At 40.0% G+C, this 26,870-nt stretch overlaps 2 long non-coding RNA genes across 2 annotated transcripts; both read left to right on the plus strand.

Annotated features, from left to right (window-relative positions):
* The first annotated feature begins 205 nt into the window (after positions 1-205).
* On the plus strand, positions 206-3,483 carry LOC146524158 (uncharacterized). Its single transcript, XR_014876665.1, has 3 exons — positions 206-284; positions 1,034-1,411; positions 1,493-3,483. It is a non-coding gene; the product is annotated as an uncharacterized LOC146524158 (long non-coding RNA).
* Positions 3,484-3,518: 35 nt separating this feature from the next.
* Positions 3,519-7,925, plus strand: LOC146524159 (uncharacterized). The gene is made up of 2 exons (XR_014875901.1): positions 3,519-4,648; positions 5,851-7,925. It is a non-coding gene; the product is annotated as an uncharacterized LOC146524159 (long non-coding RNA).
* Positions 7,926-26,870: the final 18,945 nt, after the last annotated feature.

Below are 26,870 nucleotides of genomic sequence, written 5' to 3' on the forward strand. Positions count from 1 at the left end.
TTACAGTTTTCAAACAGCGACAGTTTGAGGTTTTATCAAGAATGTAATTTTTTTTTATTTTTTTTATGACATTTCCCTTGTCATGGTCCGGGTAAGTGCTGGGTTTTCCTGCATGTCAGTGAATCCATCACTGGGCAGAGTCGCCACACCCCCCTCGTTTGTGGCACCTGTGTGTAATTAGCTGGCAGGCTCTTAAGACCAGCTCTTTGGTGGAAAAACAAAAATTATGTTCTTTACCAAAAAGAACAGTGAGTGAGACTTTGACATTGAAACTGTATGACAAGGTAATTGGGAAAGTGAGCTCTTTTAAGTACTTAGGTGTTGTTTGATTCGAGACTGACATGGAGGGAGCATATTGACCGGATTGAAACCAAATGCAAAAAAGTTGTTAATGTTATGAGGTGTGTAGTTGGGAGGCATTAATACCAGGCATTAATTCGATCGGTCTCTGATTATGGGTGTGTGGCATATGGCTCAGCAGCTCCTTCTGTGTTGAGACGTTTAGATGTTCTGCAATTGGTTGGCAAAAAGAGCATTGACTAAAAATAGGACTGAGATGGAAATTAAAAGCAGCGGATCTGAAGCAAAAGGTATTGTTTGGAGGCAGGTTGTTCAGGAGTGGCAGAAGCGGTGGAATTCAGGGAGTAAGGGCAGGCAATTGTATCATCTTAAGGAGGTGGCAGAGTGTAGGTTGTATAGTGGTAATAGGAGAGAAGAGGTCATTACCAGGCTTAGACTGGGACATTGTGCATTAAATAAAACACTACAGATGATAGGAGAACATGAGACGGGGCTTTGTGGAGTGTGCCAGGAGGAGGCGGAGACAGTAGAGCATGTAATACTGCAGTGCAAGGGTTATGATGTGGAGAGGAAAGTTCTGCAGAATAGATTGAAGGAGTGGGGAATTTAATCTGAAGAGTGTGTTGGAGGGTAGTAGGGCACAGGTGAGGGAACTGGTGGGGTTTCTGAAGGATATAGGTGTTTATGAAAGAGTGTTTGATTTGTTTTGTTTTTGTTTTGTTTTTGGATACAGATTGTAAGCTCACGGTCTGACCCATACTCCGGAACAGTAGGAGGCGGTAATGCTCCTTTACGTTGGTTGCCAACCACCGTTAAACACAAGGAAGAAGATTCTTCGCTGGAACATCAGCTAACCCACGTTAGTAAAAGTCATACCTCAGTAAATCCTGTTTTAGTGTTCTGAAGCTAACCCTGTCTACTTGCCTCTGCAGCTTCAGAGGGTTGGATCTTGCTGTCAGTAACCACTCTACTTCCCGTCGCTGGTTTGTTTTCTATTCTCAGTGCAACTTGCCTGCCTCCCTACCGAACACTTCATAGTGAGTGTACACGAACTGTTTTAGCCTCACCCAGACCTCTATTCCCCTGCAAGCCTCGCCTTCTACCCAGACAAGTAAGACTATGCATTTTGCTGCCTCCACTCTACAGACTGCTGCGCAAGGCTCGCATTGACTCTGCTCACCTTTCATTACAGTGACTCAGAGAGAAACCCTGTAATCCTGTACCTCGTGTGCCTGCTCCGGGAAATACCTAGTATCGTGCCCAGGCTCTTTTTTTTCCCAGCCAGATAAAGAGACGTCTTCCTTTACACTTTGCTGCCGCACACGTGGTGTGATTCTTGTTTTCTTGTTTGACAATTGTTCTAGCCAGGCCTTGTGTTACATAGCTTTGTTTACATTCACAGCATCCCTAGTAATAGTCTTGTCTTTTAGTTCTTGCCAGTCTAAATCAGATTCTTAGTACCATAATATGAAGCTTTGCGTTAGTTTAGTAGGTAGTTTATATTCAGAGGTCAAGTGTTTTCCCTCTCACCCTTAGTTCATGTGTAGTGTTTTGTTGAATTACCCTCTTTCATTATGTGCCACTTTTGAGTGCCAAATTGTTTGTTTGCACTATACCTCCGAGCCTCCATGTGGTGTCTGCATTTGGGTTCACTTACCTGTGTTGGCCGCCCAGACGTGACATCCCTCCTCTGCATGATGACATCACAAGCAGAAAACACAGAGGATGGAAAATTATCGGGAAAAAAAAGTCTTTCTTTCATGCCAAACTTTTTGCCGTACTTGTAAAATATATACATCGAAAAGTAGCTGTGATTCATCAAGTTTAAACTTGGAGCCTGACAGTGTTAGGAGTCCATTTACACTTGCCAATGCTAATTCTTCTCCACTCTTGAGGCCAAAATCCAAAACAGCCACCAATTTTAGTGGCACAGATACAAAAAACACATCCTGTTCAGAAACTGAAGCTCAGTTTAGGTACATTTTTGGCTTTAGGTATTTACACTTAAGCTGGCTGAGGTTTTGGTAATCTTACGCAGTGAAGCTCATTGAGCAAGTTCAACTTTGAATATTTCAAATATTTTTAAGCATTTCAGACAATCTTTACATTTTGAGCATTCACATGCATTTTTGCTAGGAAATTAGTTTTTACTGCGCTACAATCTTAAAGTACATTAAAAAGAACCAAAAACCTAAATAAATATATGCAGTGTGTAATACTCCCTTAAAAATAATAATATGTTATTTACTTATTATAATAACTAAATAATGCTCAGAGAGTGAGCTTTAGCAGAGTTTCTATTGAGGTGCTCGTTGTTTCTGACAGTTTTTATCTGGAGTCCAGTTCTACGTCTACACATCTGTTACACATTCACTATACAACTTTGAAAGGCTGGCATACACATGTCAGTCAAACTACTGGGGTGAGTTTAAACTTTACAACTTGATCTTTAATCTGCGCCTCTCTAAGGATTACACTTCTGAAAGATTAAAACAAATCTTAGTTCAAAAAGGGCTGAAGTGAAAAAAGACTCGCTTAGCTGGAGCATATCATATTTAACAGTTATCAGTATGGAAGCTGGGGGGTTAATTATGAATGCAGCTGGGGATAGCAGATCTACAGGGCAGATAATGGTAGAGGTGAAATACTGCTAATAATGTTAGAAAGACAAATTAATGAGTGAGCTGCCTTCACCCCGTGGTGCACAGAGGCTTGAGTTAATGATAAAAGTGGCAAGGGTAAAGTAAGTGCACCAAATCATGACTCTGCTGGTGTGCATTTCCATGCATGCTTTCTGCGTGTCAGTGCAAATGAATATGTGTGACACTGAAATACACTGGGTATTTTTATAACGAGGCCTCGCTTTCAAAAGGCCTGGCAGGTTAAATATCATTAAAATGGCAGTGAATGAGACAGCGGGAAGCCTTCAGCATAATGGCCACACCACACACATCACATAAGGTCTTATAGAAAGAGTCCGCTGTATTCATCAATCTAACCCTGACCAGTGTATCTGTGTGTGCTGAGGATGTGTCATTTCATGAAAGCATAAAGGACACATCCAGCACTTTACTAGTGAGAGCACGAGGGGGCCAGTGAACACTTCATAAATACAGAAGGTGAAAAGAAGTATGCTGCACCACATGAATCATGAATACTGAAAAGAGACATAAAATAAAGAGTGCCTGTGTGTGTGTGTGTGTGTGGGGGGGGGGGGGGGGGGGGTATGGTAGAGTGGTAGGAGCCAGCAAAAGAAGTGTGAGCGAGGTTACAAAATGCTGCAGAAGGAGAGAGAAGCCTTATGAAGCAGCACATAAATCCAGAGGCATTCAGAGCTGGGACACAGCTATAAACATCTAGAGACCAAACTATGAGCCAAAATAATGATGGGATTTACTGAAGTAGCCCCAGAAATTTAGACCGGTTCTGACAGAAGAGGGAAATGGAAAACATCAGACACAATATTAACAATGGGGATTTAGTATCAGTGCTTTAAGTTACAGTTATGGTTTATCTGAACAAAGGCAGATCTAGTGAAATTCTCGTCTTTTTTTTTAGCGTTTAGGGTAAAACCCTAACCCTTGTGGAAAACAGACCATTCTATGAAGTGTAGCCAGTGGGTCATGACATTAAAGTTAATTTCACCTGGGTAGGTGGACCTGACCCAGGTGGCCGGGGAGGTTTGGGATGGGTGTAAGGCTCTTGGTCTGAGAAAGTAAATTAAAAGAGACACTGGCCAAGATCCTGAAAATCCTTTATGTACTAAAAACAGAAAGTGACTGGCAGCTCTTTGATTCACTATCACAGAGTGAAATGAATCAAAGTTTAAAAATGTTAAAGATTAGAAATCTTAATGTTTGGATTAGTCGAAGGGGAATCAAGACGGTTGCCACAGCAACAGTAGTGAAAAAACATCCCATTACTTTGAGCTTTCTGGGGCCATCAGTACATTTTCCACCAGGACAATGCCTTAAGAAAATAATTGCTTCTTAAGAGCCCCTGGCCTACACATTACACACAAATGACTGATTATTTATTTATTTTGTAGAGCTTATGAACTCCTTCAGTGCAAATGCCTAAATAAACCCTTGTATAGATTCCAAACCATCTGTATTTGAAAAGCAGAGTCAAGGGTAAATTCTCATTGTGCAATCACTATAAAACCTCCAATAACACAGATAGGGACAAAACAAATCACAGAGCAAAATTATAAAATCCAGAGATTAAAAGATGTGATGATAGAAATGGATCCCTTCCTAATGGTTTATAGAGGTACAACAGTCGCACATATCGCCACAGAATTGATTCTGACTGATTTGACTGAGGCAGGCGCAGGAGAAAGGGGTATGTCTTAAAGACATAAAGACCTGGATGGCCGCTAACTTTCTGCTTCTTAATTCAGATAAAACTGAGGTCATTGTACTCGGCGCTGAAAAGCTTAGAAATATGGTATCTAACCAGATTCTTACTCTGGATGGCATTACCTTGGCCTCCAGTAACACTGTGAGGAACCTTGGAGTCATTTTTGACCAGGATATGTCCTTCAACGCACATATTAAACAAATATGTAAGACTGCGTTCTTCCATTTGTGCAACATCTCTAAATTAGAAATATCCTGTCTCAGAGTGACGCTGAAAAACTAGTTCATGCATTTATTACTTCCAGGCTGGACTACTGCAATTCATTATTATCAGGATGTCCAAAAAACTCACTGAAAAGCCTTCAGCTAATCCAAAATGCTGCAGCAAGAGTACTGACAGGGACTAGAAAGAGAGAGCATATTTCTCCTGTTTTGGCTTCCCTTCATTGGCTTCCTGTTAAATCCAGAATTGAATTCAAAATCCTGCTCTTCACATACAAGGTCTTAAATAATCAGGCCCCATCTTATCTTAATTACCTTGTAGTACCATATCACCCTATTAGAGCACTTCGCTCCCGCTCTGCAGGCCTACTTGTTGTTCCTAGAGTATTTAAAAGTAGAATGGGAGGGAGAGCCTTCAGTTTTCAGGCCCCTCTTCTGTGGAACCAGCTTCCAGTTTGGATTCGGGAGACAGACACTATCTCTACTTTTAAGATTAGGCTTAAAACTTTCCTTTTTGCTAAAGCATATAGTTAGGGCTGGACCAGGTGACCCTGAATCCTCCCTTAGTTATGCTGCAATAGATGTAGGCTGCCGGGGGATTCCCATGATGCATTGAGTTTTTCCTTTCCAGTCACCTTTCTCGCTCACTATGTATTAACAGACCTCTCTGCATTGAATCATATCTGTTATTAACCTCTGCCTCTCTTCCACAGCATGTCTTTTATCCTGTCTTCCTTCTCTCACCCCAACCGGTCGCAGCAGATGGCCGCCCCTCCCTGAGCCTGGTTCTGCCGGAAGTTTCTTCCTGTTAAAAGGGAGTTTTTCCTTCCCACTGTCGCCAAAGTGCTTGCTCATAGGGGGTCATATGATTGTTGGGTTTTTCTCTGTATCTATGAAGCGCCTTGAGGCAACTTTTGTTGTGATTTGGCGCTATATAAATAAAATTGAATTGAATTGAATTGAATAGTTATTTGTCTTTTGTGTAAACATGTTATGACTTCCCTCCTGCAGCCAGTATTTTAAAGGTTTACGTCTAGACCTATGCACACACAGGTTAACTGACAGGTTAACAGCAGCTCCTGACAACACATCAACCTGCAGCCTGTGATTAGAGCAATCATTTCCCCAACCTCCCTTTTTCTTTCTCCTTTCCCTCCGTTTGTCATCCCTCCGCAGTTCTGTTTTACTCCTGCCTCTTTTCCCTCTTTTCCCTTTCTAACTCTCTAACTCGTCACCTTCCCCTCATATTCATGCAAACCGCGTCCACACACAAACACCAGCTAATGCCCGCACATACGCAAGCACCTCTCACTCGCGTTTCCAGCAGGCTCTTTTCTGACTGACAGAGTATTAGGAGAGTGTGTGATGGAAAGAGGGAGTAGGCGGATAGGAGGGGAGGAAAGAGGGGTCACCTTGGGAAATGGGAATAAGGGAAAGAGGAAGAAAGAAAGGTGTTTTGCTCTCTTTTTGTTACTGTGAGGTAATTCAGGTACAGACAGCAGGAAAATGGGACACATTTGTTGCTGATTCTATAGCTATTACTGCTAGTTACTGACACTACTAACATTATCACTTGTGTTAGACCTATGGTTGCTTCTACTCTTAGTTCTGGTCCCCCTTGATATAGTAGGTCAGACAGCAGGAAAGCACATTCAGTTCTTTAGCAAGAATAGCAAAGAGAATTGGCTGCAATGTGTCCAAAACCAGAATTAAGGATGCACTGCAATGTTTTACAGTTCCAATACTGATACTGAAGTACTCGTCCAGTACCAGTGTTAAGGTAATCGGCTGTATTACATTACATTGAGCCCAGCCCAGAAGATTTCATATACTAATTCTAACACTGCAGTCTTGTTGCCTTAACCAAGCAATACATTTTTACCTGTTAATGTATTCAAAAATAATATAAATATGTGTGTTTAAATGTGTCCCATGTATCACCTGGGTCTTTGGTGTTTGAGGTAAACTGATTCACTCCACCACCAACAACAACCTCCAAAAGTCAACTGAGAATTATCATAAATATGGACACAATTCAGAACACAGGAAAATCACATTCAGGGACGTGCACACACACACAAAATAAAACAGATGTAAAAATTAGTGGTAATTATTTAGTTAACAAGTGGAAAAAATTCATGTCCTGAAAAAAGAATCATTTAATTACACTTGACACAACATTTGTGAGGATCTACCATGAGACCATGTTTCTACTTGGTTAGGTACATCTGTGCATCTGCTCGTTAAATTCAAATATCCAATCAGGTCGCTATGACCATTTCTACGTAGCCATAACAACCTGTCTACCTCTATGGAAGTTCAAACTGAGCATCAGAATGGGGGGGGGGGGGGGGGGGGAATGATTTAAATGACTTTGAATGTGATTGTTGGTGTCACATAAGCTGGTCTGAGAATTTTAGAAATTCCTGATCTGCTGTGACTTTCCAACACAACCACCTCTATCTTTACAGAGCAAGGTCTGAAAAAGAGAAAATGATGTATGATGATATACATGATATAGTGCAGGAGCAAGCTCTGTACTCGAGCAACCAGCTTTGCTCTTTCAACAGGCAAAGCAACTGAATCTGTTCTTTTAACATATGTTTTCTTTTTTTTTTTTTTTTTTTTTTTTTTTTTTTTTTTTTTTCGCCTGTCCCATTTGGTTCTTTAGCCGTCAGAATTGTTGTCTGAAGACCAACAAGGATACCCAATGGATTTATTTTGCCAAATGGATCATCATGGCATTGCCGTATTGGTCCATTTGATCGACCTTTGTTTTTATTATTTATTTTATTTTCAGTTGTTACAGACGGGACAGACATGAGTGAGGGATAGGAAAGGGAGAAAGAAAGAGGAAGGAAAAGAAAAACAGAAGGGGAGAGGGACAGTGAGAAAGGGGGGAAGAAAAAATATCTCCGGGATCACCTGTTGAGAGAAAAAGAATAGAAAACAAGCAAAAAAAACAAAACAAAACAATGCAACATACTATACACAACACCATCGCATTAATCTAGCTAAGTGAAAACAGCAGTAAATACTAAATATTGAATGTTGTTGTGCAGCACGCAGGACAGACAGCGCACAATGTGCTTTGAAGTAGCAGCCAAGAAAGGTGTGATTTAAGTCTACGAATAGTGAACACCCATGTGCACACCTGTGTGGATCGGCGCGCTTGTATTCAAATGGTTTCCCCATGTAATGGTCTGCTAGAGGATGTAGAGAGCCATAGCCCCGTCCCCCAGGGCATGAAGCAGGCATGGAGGAGATCCAGGCCCCAGACATCCAGAGGCCCCAGAGTGCAAGAGCCCAAGGAGGACCACCGGAGGGGCATCCGTGCCACCTTCATGGGAAGGGCTGAGGATCCCCAGATGAGGGGTCACCCAGTAGCCACCGGGCAGAAGCTAGAGGGGGCTGCACCGGCGTGCCCGCCGGCTCTGCCGGCAGCCAGCTGTGCCAGAGTGAACCGAGCCGCAGGCACAGAGGCCGGAGGCCCGAGGGCCCCCCGCGCCCCGGAAGAGGCCTGACCGAGCAGCAGGCGCCAGGCCCCGCCAAGTAGTCACCGGGAGTGAGCTGGTACATACCTGAGCGCCCAGCCCCGGACACCAAGAACCACCAACGCACCGACCCCTGAGGGCATCAGTCACCGGCAGGGAGTGTGGTGAGGGGAGATAGGCCTCCACACTTTGGAGGGCCTTGGAGTTCCCAGAGAGGTGAAGTCTAAGACCCAACCTGACATATAGACACAGACAAACAGGCACACACAGACACAGACATGCATTCCCACCCTCATGCACACATATACAAACACTCAGCACTCACCCAACGCAGGAATAAACGTAAATGGACATGTACACACAATCACACTCCCCAAACATACTCTATATCCCGGGTCCAGGTATCCTCACCCCCAGAGATGGAAACGGCACCCAGACCCAAGAGATGTTACCCTTCCCTCCGGGGTGGAGGCAAGCAGACCGCCCCAGGCTCCGCAGCAGCAGGGAGGCCAATCGGACAGCCAGCATCTCTTCCCAGCCCCCCCGCCCCGATGGCTAGCAGAGAACAGGGGTGTGTTAAGACCCCATACCTCCCTCCTCCCGCTCAAGTGTAGTGTTGCTGCGTGTTGCTCTAAAGTGTATTTAAAACAAGGGAGAGCATGGTGCTGCTGCCAGAGAGCAGCAGGTGATAGCACGGCCCCTCCCGAGAACCCTCAATGTCTACATGGATTTAAAATTGAGAGGTGGGCACCGGCGCCAGAGGCAGGTTTGAATACACAGACCGTCTACTGGACGCCGTTAACGTGCCCACCCTCAAGGCCCTATATATATATATATATATGTGTGTGTTATCATAACATATGTTTTCTTAATTATTCTGTTATTTCAGTGGCACACTATAAATGGATATGGCCCGTGGATTAATACTACGTGGGTGTTAGCTATAATCCTGTATTGTAGGTAGATTATTTTAAAGCAGTTTCTAATTTCCTATAAAGATTCTTGACACACTGAATGATAGTAATCCTCTGTGTAACAGAAAGATGACTGTATGGTTACAGGTCTGTGCATTATTTTCTTTACTTCAGTTGGCCAGTGATTCATTCTGCACTGAATGCCAGTTAAGCCAGTGAAACATTTAAGTTTTCCAAAGGAACAATATGGATGATATAAATAAAATAATACAAAAGCACATTTAAAGCAGTGTATGCAGCATTAGGAGTTTAGTCTATACAGTATTAATTCCAAGCATCTGGCGATATTAAAAATAAACCACTTTTGCATCTGGACTTAAAACAGAATTTAATGTAGAACTTTTGAAATATTGCTCAGAAGCTGAGGAGTTCTTGGCTCCTCAGCAGGAAGTCAGGCTGTAGAGTTCACTGCACAGGGCTTGTTGAACACACCTAAAGACATTTGGGGCGTTGTACCATATCTCATTTCCTGCCTGTGAAAAGGCCAGGATTACCTTTGTGCTGTAGAACTTAAAGGCTACAGAGAAGAGAGAGAGGTGCTGAAGGTGTGGAGATCGGGATTAACACTGGATTAAGTTGTATTGCAGGTGCTCTAAGGTCACTCTGTGTGGTTATGAATGTGTGAGTGAGTCACCTTCCCCTAGGCAGCAAAGTTGTTTGTCAAGTTGTCAGCAAAGATGTAACAGAACTGTACGTATCCACACGCTGTTGTTTTATAGATTTAGCGTTAAAATGTATCAATTAACTATAGCCCACTTATTTTCCTGTTGCTTTGATTATTCCAGGGATTATTTGGAATTACATAAATAATTGTAGGAACAATTATTTTGATTTGTTAAATATTACACATTTTTAACATTGTCAAGTAAAAGCCAGCATGCGCTGGGATCGCCCCAGGTGTGATACCAATGAGTCCCTGCAATGATTGTGCAAGGAAATCCCTGCCAGGTAATTTTAGCTGTAGTTTGACTTAATTTATAATCAGTGCACATGTATTGATATGTTTCATGTTGTTCATGCAAAACGTATCTGTGATTGTTGGGCAGTTGGAGCACCGCTTGGCTAACTTGATGTCGACATACCTCACCCACGCCCACACAGCTTGCTGCACACTACACTGCTCATCTTTTTACACAACCTGGTTCCATTTCACACTGATCCAACACTGAAATGGCTTAAATGTATTAACACACACAGAGTAAATTCAAGGCTTCCATTCACCTTTGTATTTCTCCACTTTGACTTAACAAGTTGTTTCATGCCATGCGAACAGAGCATACAGAGCCAGAGTAATCACAAACACATTCTCCTCCTCTTCTCAAACATTCCCTGTGGTTTGGTAGTAGGTTGACTAGAATATTGTGTTTTTGTGTCTTTTTAATGTTGAACGAAGCTTCCAAACTTATACTGAAAGAAGAACTCAAAACCAACCCCTCCTTTTGATTCTGACAACCTATCACAACCACACGTCACAGTTATCTGCAATGTTTTGTCCAAAAATTCAAATTTTTAGAGACTTAACCTAATACAAGCCTTGGCTTAGTAATGTGTGTTTTCTCATGTTTTTCATCTATTTTTTGCCAATTACTTCATCTACTATTTGCTATTGGATTTGGTAGCTTCTTAATAAACCATGTTGTAACACTAATTAACTGATGGTCTGTGGATTTTAAATTATCAGCTTGGTACAATGTGCTAAAACAAGACATTCTATAATCAGAGTGGATATGTGGAGAAGATGGTTGACTTGTCAGCGATTTATCCATGAAGTGGAATAAAAAGCATTATAAAGTGGCAATGAGAACGCAATACAGGCAGAGCCAGACAGCTAATTTAGTTAACACTTTCAATAAACCGCCATTAAAAGTCCTTGAGTCTTTAGGTTTACCTATGAAACATCAGTGTTATGTTGATATCAAATATCCGTGTAACAGGTAAATACATAATTGTACACATATGTTACTATACATAAATGGTAGTAAATCCAACATAATGTATCAAAGTACAGACTTTGTTATTACTTTTATGTGTCTATTTTTCTGACTAGTTCCCACATTACTCAGACCTAACAAAGGCAAATGTGCCCCAAAGGTTGATTCTGTTCATCTGGATGTTTTCAGTCATCCCGGTGACTTCTTCAGTCTCAGCTGACTGCAGGTTTCCAATCTTATAAACAGGACATTTGCATAATGACTGACACTAGCACCACTGAATGAACAACGGGCTGAGAGGTCAGTGCCTTGATCATTAATAAGCAAATATGTTTTGTCCAAAAATTCTATTTTTGAAAGACTTACCTAATACAAGCCATGACTTAGTAATGGGTTTTCTTGTGTTTTCTCATGTTATTATCCATTTTTGCCAATTACTTCATATACTATTAGATTTAGTAGATTTGGTATTAGATTTGGATTCAAATGTGAAATTAGAATCCACGCCCTTACAGAGTAGAGCCTTAATCCAACTCTGACTACTCAGAGATTTTGTGGATTATTTAGATGGAACAAAACGTGCAAAAATAAATAAATAATTAATAACAAAACTTCGACCTTTCACCATCCTTTGATACTGAGTGGGAAAAGTTTTTCCTTCCTGCCTTGGTCACCATTTGCAAGGCAAGGACTAAGGAAGCACCTTACCTGAACGACATGTTATTTTTAAAGCCATTGGTCACACCTGCACTTTTCCCACCCATTTTAAAGGTCTTTCCAGGCACTCTGGTACCCATTTAATTGGGTAACAGCCACAACCATGCCATTAAAGCCGCAGTGCTATATCTGTAAACCGCTGACAAACAACAGTAAGAAGAGAACTGTTGTAAAGGATCACTGCAAAGTTTTATTTTATGTTCATGGCACCAGTTCACAAGAACAGTGAGCACGAGGTGTTTTATGTTGTAAAATAAAGAACCTACAAGGAATGTAGGTGGACACAGGCCTCCATAACAACTTGGTAATCCTTCCCAAATGTTTGGAGCATTTTGCTGCTAATTTAATAGTAGTTAATAGAAACCACGAATAAAAAAATGCTGTGGTACTGTCAAACAGCTGATCCCATCCTAGTAAAGCGCGCGTGGGGGGGGGGGGGGGGGGGGATAGTGCTCCCTTAACCACTCTCAGGCTCCTGAAGTCCATCACAGCGGTCAGGAACATTTTATTTTACTGTTTGAAGAAGTTACTGTTTTTGTTGCTCTTTCCTTTTCTGGGTATGTCTGTATTAGCAATAGTAATCCTTATTTTAACTTTAATATCAACATGAATGAATCCCAAATAAAAGTCAACTTCTGTTATTATTACACACCATGTTACCTTAACACAGACATTTAAATTGTTAAATGATTATAATGAGTCATGATCAATACGTGTGTTTACCTAAAATTTACAGGAAATTCTCATTCCAATTCCAGAGGTGTAAAAATGTGAGTCTGGTAGTCTCACAATTTTACACCTGGTGTACCAGTCTGGTACACTCAATAAAGATATTTCCTTTGGCTTTAATTACAGCTTTTACTCAAACAGAACTCTGCGTCTGTTAGCAATTATAGCAGAAGACATATCTGAAGAGTATGTTGTCAAAACACCATCTGCAATCATGTCTTTATGTGGTTTCGTGGTTGAATTAGAGCCTTAATTGAACATAATGACCCATCACTCCGAGCACCTTTTTAGATGTCACTTAATATAATAGTATACTTTTTAGGCGATGTCTCTAACTGATTGCTTCAGCTATCTTTGAATCATTAGCAATGCCTATCATGAAGTGTGACTCATCTGCAAAGGAAATGAACAAATAACTCAGTGAGTGTCATACAGATCCAAAGGTAATTATCAGTCATTTTAAACTTCCTGTTTTAATGCTGAGAACCACGCGCTCAGCATCAGTCCTGTGCAAAAGTTGCTCCGGGACCTCAGAGGACTGCCAGCAGTCTGTGGTAGACTGATTCTGCCACATGCCTTTGTAGAGTGTTAACTTGGCCTCCCAATGACATTATGGGTACAAACATCTTTCACTGTATTTCATTTGCTGTGTGTAAGCACTGTACAGCTGAACAGTAAGGTGGTTGGAAGTTTGATTACGCTGCAGTTTTGTAGTTTCTGAGAGTGGCGTTGAATATGAAATCATATATTTAGATGAAAAATGTATTAAACACTCAAAATTATCAGTTACTGGATTTTTCGGATTATAAGGCACAGCAGATTATTAAGCGAAACAAAATAGTCAAACTTTACTCTACTCATTCTTCTTGCTTCCTCCACTTCTGTACCTTTGATTCATTAATGTTAAATTCTCTGGCAGCTGCTCTATTTCCATGTTCTGGACCTGAAAACAGGTCTTTGGTTTCATTCTATAATACTGGACTTATTTTTCTACGAAGGTTTGAAAAGTGTAAAAAGTGTGTAGTGAGGGGTTTTACAGCCTTAAAACATATATTATAATTGTAAAAAATAAAGTTGGCTACTTCGCGGATTTCACCTATCGCAGGTTATTTTTAGTACATGCAGTATTAGCTGTATACTATATCATGCGTTTGCCAAATATAAACTCCTTATGTTCTACGTTATTCATTGAAATAACGACTGTATTTATTTAGTAACAACTGTACAACATAAGTCTCGGTCCAGAAGGAAAAATCCTTTTAACTGTCAAATAATTCAAACATTAATGCTTTTGACCCTGCAAAGCATAGAGGTCAACATGATGTATGAAGAGCCAAAAGAATACTACATCCATTTTAATCTTAGTAGTACTAAGTACTCGTGCAGCCTTTATAATGAAAATGCTCATAATCCTACTCAAGGTCAGATCTTAAGAGCATTTACAATCAAGTCATAATATAAAATTGTGGTCTGCAGGTAAAGGAATAGTTAATGTTGTCTAACTGGTATATTAGCCTGGTAATAAAAACATAAAGTTCTTGTGTGTGAGTGTGAAACTACCAAACAGTGATTCTGTCAGTGAACAGCATCGATGAGTTTCAGACCCGACTGGCCAGTTCATTGATTTCATAAAGATGATCCGAATGACTACACAGCCAGAAAAATAATGAGCTTGGTAAATTATTTTCATCTTGCATCCAGACTTTATCCAGCCAGGCTTCTGAGAGAATTAAATTCAACTGATCTTCTTTTGCTGGCAGATGAGCTTACTTATTACAGAGTCAGAATATCAAGGTGAAAGTGACATGACTCAAGACTGCTTAGATAAAATAAAGTTAAAACAACAGCTGTAGGATGCAAGATGTACCATTCAGTTGTGAAATTGTAGCCATTAACAAGTGCATTTGAAAAGGAATTCTTAATAAAAGACCTGAAAGTAAAATCTCTTCACAAACAACCAAACAAGTTACAAATTAGAAACAATGAAACAATAAGAAATGTCATAATTGCAGGTGTATAAGATTATAGCAGATTTAAAATATAAGTTTTAAACCTACTAACCTGGAAATTGTTATGCCAGTTTTTTTTTTTATTAAAAACAAAAAAATAACTGTGCCTGCTTCTGTGTCCAGGATTTGAATTTGCACTGAATCACAGTACATTAAGCAGACTAATGTTGGACAAACACTTGTTTGGAGTGTTTCTTTCTCTCGTTCCTTTGAGTATTTTAGACAGATTATTGATGTGATATCTTCTGTCCAATCCAAACTAAGACCTAATAGCACCAACATAGACCAAGAAGAACTGTAGAGGCTTAGCTGTGTGTATTTAGCTACACAACACAAACACCCTGCATCCTCTCTGTGATTAGCTGTTAGACGGGAGAGATTGGAATAACTCAGAACATATTCCAATAAAACTAAATGAGTCTCTCATTTTTGGTCTGATGATTTCATTTAAACCTCGTATTGATTTGTATAAAAGAATCTTTAATACGATTTTTTTTTGTTCTAAATCCAGAGTGGAAGTTCATCCTGAGTCAGTGTCTGAGGGATTGGTGATAGTAGTTCTGTTGACCATATACTTCATTTGGATGTGATGCTACAGTGTTACAGGCTCCCTGTGGAGTGCTCTGAGCTATAGCAAATGTGTTTAGTCTATCTAACAAGCATATTAAATACATGACACTGTCTGCTTGGACATCCCCTCATAGTTAGAAAAAAAACAAATTCTCCCCCCTGCATCAATTATACTTTGTATTAACAATGAAACATTGATAAGAAAAGCAATATGTGTACTGATTATTTTAAATTGATGGAGAACGTGACGTTGAGCCAACTGTGTGGTTGGCCATTGTCTCTTGGGTATCCCTATGATGGACTGGTGATCTGTCCAATCTGCACAGACACTGAAAGCATTTTACTAAGGAACTGTGAGACGATTATTTTGGTTTAATATATACAAAATTTTTAAATCAATCCTGGTGTGAGAAAATTGCTTGGGAAGGTTCTAAAAGTCCTTCTGTTTTTCTTTAATTCAGTGCAAGTTTAAAAAACATTGTATGAAGAAACAAAGGGGAGAATAAATGAACTACGACACCAAACCAGAGACAGAGGAAATTTTAGTCATTTTAGACTTGCCCAAGGGTGCAGTCACATCCCTCGTCTATTATTGCATAAAACTCCCAGCATGCACCGGTCATTCTTCCTGACAGTCTGCTTCAGTATAAGCAAGTGGGGAATAATTAGCACACACATACACACACACACACACATCCACTCATGCGCACGCACACATCTAATGATAGGAAAATTAACTCTGTGGCTGGCTCTGTGATTTATTTACAGAAGCAAAGAAATTACAGTGGCAGAAAGTGTGGATGAGGCATCAGGAGTGAGACATGACTGATAGACACACGGCTTTCATTTATATCTTTCATTTCTGCCTTGGACTTGTGTTCACTGTGATTTCCGAATACACTTTAAATGCACCATTGATGTGTTATACACCATCAAAAAAGAATGAGTATAGTAATGTTGTTGCATTACAGCTCATAGGTGAAACCATCCCTCTCGAGATACTATTGGAATAAAACCCTCCTTCACTAATTTCCAGGGCAGTAATATTACTTTGTTCAGTAGAATAAGGGAATACAAAGTACAATAAATATAAAAATGTCTTCTTTCTAACTTACTAGAAAGTACTTATGTTACTTAAACCATCTATTTTAAATGTATGTTCAAAAGTGATTTGATTGTTGCCTTAAAATATAAATTGTTGAGATCCAAACAGGCACTCTGCAAAATGAAAAACAATTTCTGTTCTATTTTATTTCAAAATTTTACAAGCAGAAAATCTCTACATACACACCATATTTAAAAAAAAAAAAAAAAAAAAAAAAAAGCAGTTGGCAATATAGACAATGTAGGTGGGAAGCCGGTGTGGAATCAAAGATCTGTGACTGCACCAGTGTTTTGCACTGTCTGGTTTGACACTCTACAAAGACACGGGGTGGATACAACCCTCAATGGGCTTTCCTTCCTCCCAGGAGCACTGCTGGAGATTTTGTGAATATCAGAGAAAAGTGTCGTAACACTAAAGAACCTTTTTCACATGTTTTTTCACCTGTTGTCAAAGGTATAATTACTACTAGTAGTAGTACTACTGAGGTACCCTGAGGAGGGAAAATGTTCAAAGGAATCAACATAATTAAGAAAGAGAAACTTGACTTTATTACATGAAGAGCATTAAAACTTGGCCCTAATACAAAATTTAGTTAAATAACTTGACAAAAACTGCCTCCACTAAACCTTTGTAGACATCTTCCACCTGAAAACCTGTTTGTGACAAGTACATATTGTTATTTGGTATGTGTCATTCTAATGCAAGCAATGAATGTTGTGGGATTCAAACAATAGGCAGGTTTTGCATAACTGCATTGGAGTACATGACCATATTCACAAAAGCATAACTGATAACTGTCTCATCTGACCTCTAATTCCTTTTCTGTCCCTTTAAGTAGGAAATACTGCAACACAATACACAGAAGAGCTGTGGTAGTGTTCATGTGATCCCTGAGTTGTTTAAAGAGTCTCCACTGAGTGAGAGTGCACCAGCAAAAGTTAGCACTGCTTTTCTTATTAATCCTCTCTAAATCTCTAGCTAGTTAGCTGGTAGCTACCTAGCAATGCCGACAAGTTCTTTGAGTAAACAATATCATCAAATGTTTTTTTCTGACCCTTGACCCATGTAATTTTTCCTGAAACTACATGTAGGAGTTTTAACCATTAAAAAAATAAGTTTGGCAGAGTCAATATTAGGAGGCAGATTCAATTCAATTCAATTCAACTCAATTTTATTTATATAGCGCCAAATCACAACAAAAGTTGCCTCAAGGCGCTTCATAGATGCAGAGAAAAACCCAACAATCATATGACCCCCTATGAGTAAGCCCTCGGCAAATGTAGGAAAGAAAAACTCAGTTTTAACAAGAAGAAACCTCCAGCAGAACCAGGCTCAGGGAGGGGCGGGGCCATCTGCTGTGATTGGTTGGAGTGAGAGAAGGAAGACAGGATAAAAGACATGCTGTGGAAGAGAGACAGAGGTTAATAACAAGTATGATTCAGTGCAGAGAGGTCTATTAACACATAGTGAGTGAGAAAGGTGACTGGAAAGGAAAAACTCAATGCATCATGGGAATCCCCGGCAGCCTACGTCTATTGCAGCATAACTAAGGGAGGATTCAGGATCACCTGGTCCAGCCCTAACTATATGCTTTAGCAAAAAGGAAAGTTTGAAGCCTAATCTTGAAAGTAGAGATAGTGTCTGTCTCCCGAATCCACATATTTGTTTAATATGTGCGTTGAAGGACATGTCTTGGTCAAAAATGACTCCAAGGTTCCTCACAGCGTTACTGGAGGCCAAGGTAATGCCATCCAGAGTAAGAATCTGGTTAGAGACCATATTTCTAAGATTTTCAGGGCCGAGTACAATAACCTCAGTTTTATCTGAATTAAGAAGCAGAAAGTTAGTGGCCATCCAGGTCTTTATGTCTTTAAGACATTCCTGCAGTTTAACTAATTGGTGTGTGTTATCTGGCTGATAGATAGAGCTGGGTGTCATCTGCATAGCAGTGAAAATGTATGCTATGTCTTCTAATGATGCTGCCTAGGGGAAGCATGTATAGTATAAACAGAATTGGTCCTAGCACTGTACCCTGTGGAACTCCATAATTAACCTTAGTGTGTGAAGAGGACTCTCCATTTACATGTACAAATTGGAGTCTATTAGATAGATATCTAATGGTCCAAAAATGGTTTGTTCCAGCTCGGCTCTCCCCTGCCCTGGCTCTAGCGCTCTTGCTGCCTAGATGGTGGCTGAGACGTAGCGGAGCGGAGGTATGAGTGCCTGGCTTAAAACAGGACATATTAGCTGCTTTTAACCTTCAGTTACCCTTTATATAGTTAGGTAGGAGTCAGGCCATGTTTATTTTTAGCTGAAAAACATTACACCAGGTAACCTGCTGTGGTAAAAACGTGTTTCCCAACTATGTTTGCTACCCTACAATCCGTCCTGCTCTGTAGTAAAATCATCGATATTTGACCGTCCTGATGCTCCCATTGAAATGTATACAGCCTATTTAAAATCTAAAACAACATTGTCCACAGCCTGCTGTTGTTACCACTGTCCTGTTTGAAATCTAATGAGAGAAACTGGTTATTTTGTCATATGTGCATGTGCCGATATTGTTACCCAAGGTACTAACTAGCTAACTGACTGGATGCCCATTAACTTTATAACTCCTGTTGTGTGTGCGTGTGTGTGTGTGTGTGTGTACAGAGACAGCCAGGTTCATAATGGATATGAGGAGGTTTTTTCAAAAAAAGGAGCCACATTCAGTTAAAAGTGTAAGATCAAATGATCCATCAATAAAGGATAATGTTGGATCAGTGTTTCAATATTTCTATCTTTTATTAGATGTACATGTGGTTTGGTTATTTGCCTTTTGGTTGAAAGTACACTGAGAGAGGACTTTTTTATTAGTGATCTTAATAGGTTTTTTTTTTTTTTTTTTTTAAATCTAATTGAATACAATCTATTTGTGTATGATCGTCAGGCCAAAGATGGAGAGAGGAAATAGGGGAACGTGAGGAGAAAGTACAAGTTCAGGAAGAACCAGGTAAGAAAACAGGCAGGGAACACTAACAGGCCAAACAGAAACTGTTAAACTGGCAAAGAAAAAAACCCAACTAATTTTACTCATGCAATCTGGAAGTTGCGTTCTCCCTATATTAAAGCTGCTATACAGAATCTGCAAAACAAACTGGGTTGTCAGCCCTGGCACTGCATTACCATATTGAACTTCAGTCAGAGGAAGTCACGGTTGCCAAAAACTTTTTGAAGCTCAAGTGTGAGGCTGGTGCCATTCCAGATATGTTAACATTGTACAATTTTCTGGATAATCAGATCTTCCCCACAGTGAAAACTGTTATTCGGGTTGCCCTAACAAACCCAGTTAGCAGCTGTAGCTGTGAGAGGTCTTTTAGTGTCTTGAGTCAGCTCCATACCTGGCTGAGAAGGACCATGGGTCAAAGCATACTCCAGCACCTGGCTATGATGTCAGGTGAGAAAGAGATGCTTGAGAGACTTGACCACCAAAATGTGTGTGACAGATTTGCCAACCTCAAGGTGAGGCGACATAGGATAAAAGAAAAGAAAAAATCTGCAGAGCCATAGTAGTATCTGCACTATGAGCATCATTCATTATTCTCCCCCAGTAATTAAGGTTAGGATATGTATTTTTTTTTTCAATTTCCAATCCATTCTTCTTTTGCAGCATTTAAATAACCTTTATCAGACTTGATGGTTTTGTTACAGACTTTTCAAAAAAGTGTTTTGCTTTTCTTTCACAAATGTGGGGATTAAATTGTGTTTAAATGTACAAAACGGTGATGTCATGTTTTGTGACGAGGACCTAGGCACAGAGAGACTTGATTATATAAATAAATCATAAGATTTAAGAATTGTATGATTTAATAAAGAAATTTGCAGACTTGCACAGAGATGGTAAAATTATGATGACTGATAACGAAGATGAAGACAACAGACGATGAGGACAGGGAGGAACAGGGGTTTAAATGCACCAAAGAGACAGTCAGAGGAAACTCAGGACAACTGGAGACATTTAAGGATGCAGGGACTGACAGAGATTGGGAAGAAGTCTCATCGTGACAAGTAAAGTTTATCTTGCCTGGATGGGCAGCTCTCTGGGTGCTCAGCACCCCAAAGCTCTGATTCTAGAATCGCCCCTGATACAAACCACTGCAGCACAGTACCTGTAATACCTACAGCATGTTCTAATCGCTCTAATAGGATATTATGGTCGACAGTATCGAACGCTGCACTGAGGTAAGCAGGACAAGCACAGAGATGGGTCCACTGTCAGAGGCCATAAGAAGATCATTTGTAACCTTCACTAAAGCTGTTTCTGTGCTGTAATGAGCTCTGAAACCTGACTGAAACTCTTCAAATAAGCCATTCCTCTGCAGATGATCTGTTAGCTGTTTGACAACTACTCTTTCAAGGATGTTTGATATGAAAGGAAGGTTGGAGATTGGCCTATAATTAGCTAAGACTGCTGGGTCTAGAGATGCTTTTTAAGTAAAGGTTTAACTACAGCCACCTTGAAGGCCTGTGGTACATAGCTGATTATTAGAGATAGGTTGATCATATTTAAGATTGAAGCATTAATTAATGGCAGGACTTCTTTGAGCAGTTTTGTAGGAATGGGGTCTAAAAGACATGTTGATGGTTTGGAGGAAGTAATTATTGAAGTTAACTCAGAAAGATCAATTGGAGAAAAAGAGTCTAACTTAACATCAATGGTACTGAAAGTAGCTGTAGATAATATTACATCTGTGGGATGATTATTGGTAATTTTTTCTCTAATGATAAAAATTTTATTTGTGAAGAAGTTCATGAAGTCATTACTAGTTAACGTTAAAGGGATGTTTGGCTCAACAGAGCTCTGACTGTTTGTCAGCCTGGCTACAGTGCTGAAGAGAAACATGGGGTTGTTCTTATTTTCTTCAATCAGTGATGAATAGTAAGATTTTCTGGCTTTGCGGAGGGCTTTTTTATAAAGCAGCAAAATATTTCTCCAGGCTAAATGATGATCCTCTAAATTTGTGACACGCCATTTCCTCTCCAGATTACGAGTCATCTGTGTTTGAGAATTATACCACGGAGTCAGGTACTTCTGATTTGAGACCTTAGTTTTCACTGGAGCTACAGTATCCAGAGTCGTACGTAGTGAGGAGGTAAAATTATTAACAAGATAATTGACCTCTGTTGGAGTAGTATTCAGATAGCTGCTCTGCTCTGTGTTGGTACAGGGCATTGAAGATGATAACAGTGAGTGGATTATATTCTTAAACTTAGTTACAGCACTTTCAGAAAGACATCTACTGTGATAAAGTCTACTCTCCACTGCTGTGTAATCAATTATTGTAAATGTAAATGTTATCAGGAAATGATCAGACAGGAGAGGGTTTTCAGGAAACACTGTTAAATGTTCAGTTTCTATGCCATATGTTAAAACAAGATCTAGAGTGTGATTAAAGTGGTGGGTGGGTTCTTTTACATTTTGAGAGAAGCCAATTGAGTCTAATAACAGATTAAATGCCATGTTGAGGCTGTCATTTTTAGCATCTACATGGATGTTAAAATCACCCACAATAATTATTTTATCTGAGCTGAGAACTAAATCAGATAAAAAGTCTGAGAAATCAGACAGAAACTCTGTGTAAGGCCCAGGTGGACGATAGATGGAGATGGACCATTAGTGGCACGAACTTACTTTTTCCCCTAGACGTTTATCTGGAAAGTAATTTGTCTGCTGCAGTGTGAAGTTGGGAAGCCAGGGGCAAAAATAACTTCAATTGGGATTTGACATGTCAAAGGGCAGTCAATTTAATAAGATTGATCATCAGTGTTATGTTCATTTTGTGATTGCTAACCAAAGCCTAAAGGCAATAATGGTGAATCCAGAGCCCAGAATAAGTTGTAACCAACCACTTTAGAGATGCATTGGTGATGGCTGCAGGCCTTTGTATTGTGAAGTGTAAGGAACAGAAAAGCCTAATGGTGGTTAGGCTTTTCTACCCAAGGAAGAACCCCACCATGCTAATGTATGCTGTTCAATAAACACACTGAATGTTTACAGGGTTTAAGGTTTTAGGCAGCCCCGCCACATGTCTTCATTCTAACAGCAGATGGACTGAAAGATCCTAGATCAGAACCGTACAGTTAGGATTTCCCTCTTAGAGAGAATCTTGCTCCATTGTGACCAACAACTGCCACTGAAGCAAAAAGAAAACCACTGAACAAGCTAATGTCACACGTAGAACAGGAAACAAAACACATACAAAGTCAGTTTCAGTGACATGAATTACTTTTCATCTCTACTATATTTTATCTATGGCAGTGCCATTTTATTAGGACAAGCCAAGGCATGCAGTGCTTATCTTGTAAAATATAAAAACAGATATGAATTAAAACATGCTATATCATCACAGCACTGTCATAAAGCTCCTTGCCAAGGTGCACTCGTTTCATACTCACAGGAAACTGTAGCTGTTTCCATTTTACAAGCATGTCCATCTCACCTTATCACTGATTTAAGCTGAGCAAGCTGATAGGTCAGCAGCTTTAGTCTGATTGTTTGTTCATGCTCATTATGGATCCATGGTAAACTTTTGGCTCTGTTTTTACTACTCTAGTTAGAACCTGCACTTTGTGCGGAAACACTAGCAAGTAAATGAGCTTCATGGTTGATCATTGTAACAGATGACTTTCCTTGCTAATTTACTTAAGGAATTATCAACAGCTTTTTCACATTCCATCTTCTCTACATACCACATGTTGAACAATAGCAAGATGAAAGTTCTGACAATGATGGAGAGTAGACGGCAGCTCTTACCGGGTCCAGTTTAATAAAACAAGGAAGTCTACCAGGAGGAGGCTGTGCCAGCACTTTTAGATTAGCATCTACAAGAAATCACATGAATGACTGAAAGTACATTTAGCTAGTTGTTTTGACGACACTCCGCCTTCATTTTTCATTAATAATTTTAATCACCCAGTCCCACAGTGCTCGGGCCTTTCAATTCCTTTTGTTATATTAATATACTTGTTTGTTTTTTTTTTTAAATCAATGTCGGGGTGTGTTTCTCACCTTGTGAAAAAATGTTTTGTTGTTTTTAAATCTTTTTTAATCTTGTTAAATTGTTAAATACAAAACAAGTTAAAAGCAAGTTGGCTTAGCTGCAAAAAACAAGCCTGATACAAAAAAATCCCAATGGTAAATTAACTGTTTTGTTTTGTTTGTTAACAGAAAGACACACATGCTTCGGTCTTCTATGTGTGATTTGCCCTTTCATAACAAGTACAGAGTATATACATTTTTATACCTCATCTATTTGGATACTGGCAAGGTTTAAAATTAGAGCTGTATCAATCATTCCTGACAGGGGACCTGCCACTGTCTTCTAGACCTCACCTCCTCTAGTCCGAGTCACTGAACTGGTCCTTGTTGGTGTTGTTGGTGCGTTTTGAGCATTAATTATTTCACAAATAATACAGCCAGACGTGTGTTTCAGCCTGTCCAAAATATTTGTACTTTAGTTTTGATGAATTAAATTGAATGTTTGTTATTTATTCATTTTAATTTTGGCACTTACCACAGAAGTGGAAGTAGTCGGAATCTTTTTGTCCAACTCTCAGAAAGAAAGTCCAAAACACAATCTGTAACAGTGTCCACACACATAAAGTACACTAAATAACACCAATGACAGGTTAGGTCAGGCTGGCTTTGTGTTTATGAGTGAACAAGTGCTCGCTCGCTCTTGCCTGGACCCAAGCCTTTCAATTCTACTTAGGACATCCTGTCAGCTGAGCCTGTAAATGCCACAGTAGCCTTAAGAAATAAGAGCAGTAATGGTGGGCTGCCAAGGTGAATGACTAGCAGGACAAATGACACCAGAGTACAGAGGACTGTCGAACACTGCTGCTGTGAAATGTCTCGTTGTTGCCACATAACCGAGACGTTTGGAGTTTCTTGTTGCTCCTGTGGCATCGTTTGGGCTTTTCGAACAGGCTGCACTAATGAACCAGCTGCATTTCTTAATAAGCAGGGCTGACATTTGGTGGCCATATGCTTTGTCTGCAAGCAGTGTCATTTTCTGTAAACTGATTGTATTCATTTATCTAAAACTCTAACATTTGCCTGCTGTAGTTTTCACAGCTGGTAGATGAAATACACAAAATTACCTTCTTGTTTTGTGTCATTTAGTTGGAGCACAGCCTGCAAATAAAACAATATGAAAGTTATATTAAGCACTCATTTTTCTGTTGCTCAACAAAGGTTGAACTTACACAGTAAAAAAACAGTAGGCTGAATAATGTGTTTTTCTTTTTTCAGTTGGATTAAAATATCCTTGCTGATCCCAGCAGTTAAAATAACAGCACAACAACCATTAAAAACACACAACAAGGTTGTAAAAGCCAACAATGTTCTGTTAATGAGTTCTAATGAAAGCAGCAAAATGTGAAGTATCTACAATAAAAAGGACATGCGGTGGTTTACAGCCAGTTATGGTGATAGGATAAAGCCTGAAATGCTGACAAGCTGTGTCCATCACAGCTAAACACAAAATCATACATTATTATCTCCCAGTCTGTTTGGTTTGGGGTCATACCTCCGACCATACTGGTCCGTTGGCTGGAGGCATTAGTTTGGGTTTTTAAATAAGCAACTTGTTTGAACAAAGTGCGACCCGGAGGCAGTCTGACCATCTGGTTGTGCTGTAGGACTATGGATCAGCCACTGCTTGCGGATCATGAAACTGAAGCTGGGATGGCCCATTTGACTGTGTACATACTGTTAAACCTGCTGCTCTGGCTCATTTCATCAAAGCTGATAATTATGTGTTGAGTCATTTTAGTTCAAAATGTCTCAGGTTTGCACATTTGTGGAGTCAACATTATGGAGACTCTAAGCACCATTTGGGGTGGGCTGAACACAGAGTGACAACAATCAGCAAGCTGTCCAACACTTTGTTGTTTCATACTGAGATTATTTACATAACATTTTTTTAATATAGCACGCTTCTAGACAGAGTCACAAAGTGCTGCACATAAGATAAAAGTCATAAAAAGGTAAAACAGACAATATGAAACAGGCAAAAATTATCCAAAAGCAGGTTTAAAAAGGTGAGTTTTGAGGGTTTTTTTAATAACAACTACTGAGTCCCCAGTTCTTAAGGTTTGGGGGGGAGAGGGCCACAGTGGCAAATTCACCCTTAGCTCTCATCTTAGTCTGTTTAATAGCAAGTAAGCCCTGATCAGATGACCTCAGGGACCTGCTGGGGACATAGGGCTGTAGCAGATCAGAGATGTAGGCTGGTGCCAGTCCATGCAGAGCTCTACAAGTCAAGACCAGGATCTTAAAATGGACTCTCAGACATCTTTAAAGCACCGACGCTGTCACATGAATTTCAGGGTTGAGGTGCCAACACAACCGAGTTCGGACCTTTTTAAATCTTCTGACTGTGCAGACACAAGAAGAACAACAATACAAACAGATGGGTAACACAAACCAAAATCCAGGAGAACATATCAAGCACAAGGAGATCAAGCAGGTGTTATAGACAAACTGAGAACTGGCAGGACGAGACTAGAAACACACAGGAATAAAAAACGAAAATCCAACCAGCAAATCTCGCCACTTGTCAGCTGTCTGGGAAACAATGCAACTGTTTTTATAAATTAATTTGCTTTGACCAGGGTGTAAAAACTAGATTCATAGGACACAAGTTAAATGTGATTAGGAAACTAGTTGACTAAAGAAGATTTCAAACATTAGCTGTCAGGTAGAACATTGTTTAATTATTTATGTTGTGTGTGTGTGTGTGTTGTTTCAACCTCAAACCTTTCCTTTGTTTAATAAAACCACAGAGCTTTATCAGCCAGTGTTGCAGATGAAGACCTTGTTTTGATGCATCAGCATTACATTTCTTTTCTCACTTTTTTTGCCTTGTTTTCTTGTCAACACATAGAGATTTACAACTCCTCAGCTCTCTGTCTGACCCGAGTATGGATTCTCAATATTTCTCTGAATCTGTCACAAGTCCAATAGCTGGAAGAGCGAGTGAACGAGAGAGTGATGACGGGGCGTTCGGGGTTGGTTGTTTTGCAAGAGAGGGACCAAGCGAGGATGAGGAGTGGATTGGGAGGAAGAGTGAAGCAAAAGGGTAGAGAGGAAATAGATAGCAGGTCCTGAGCACAAATCAAAACTTTGTCTCATAAAACTGCATCTACTCGTTGTGGCCAGATATCCTCCAGAAGGACGCGTGCAGTGAGCACTGTAACAGTCACAGTGGTATAGTGTCTCTTTAAGACAACCCAAGTCGAGGGTTAATGTTGTCATCGGTATGCACCACTGCCCTCTCTGTGGTTGTGTGGACGTGTGCTTGCACGCTAGTGCATGAGGAGTGATGGATTTTATGTTTTACCTCTCCAGACACCTTTTTTTTGCAACGTTATGGGTTGTACGAACTCTGTGCGCTATGTTTGTTAAGCTGC

Source organism: Neolamprologus multifasciatus, chromosome 2 (assembly GCF_963576455.1).
Source record: "Neolamprologus multifasciatus chromosome 2, fNeoMul1.2, whole genome shotgun sequence".
Lineage (NCBI taxonomy): Eukaryota > Metazoa > Chordata > Actinopteri > Cichliformes > Cichlidae > Neolamprologus > Neolamprologus multifasciatus.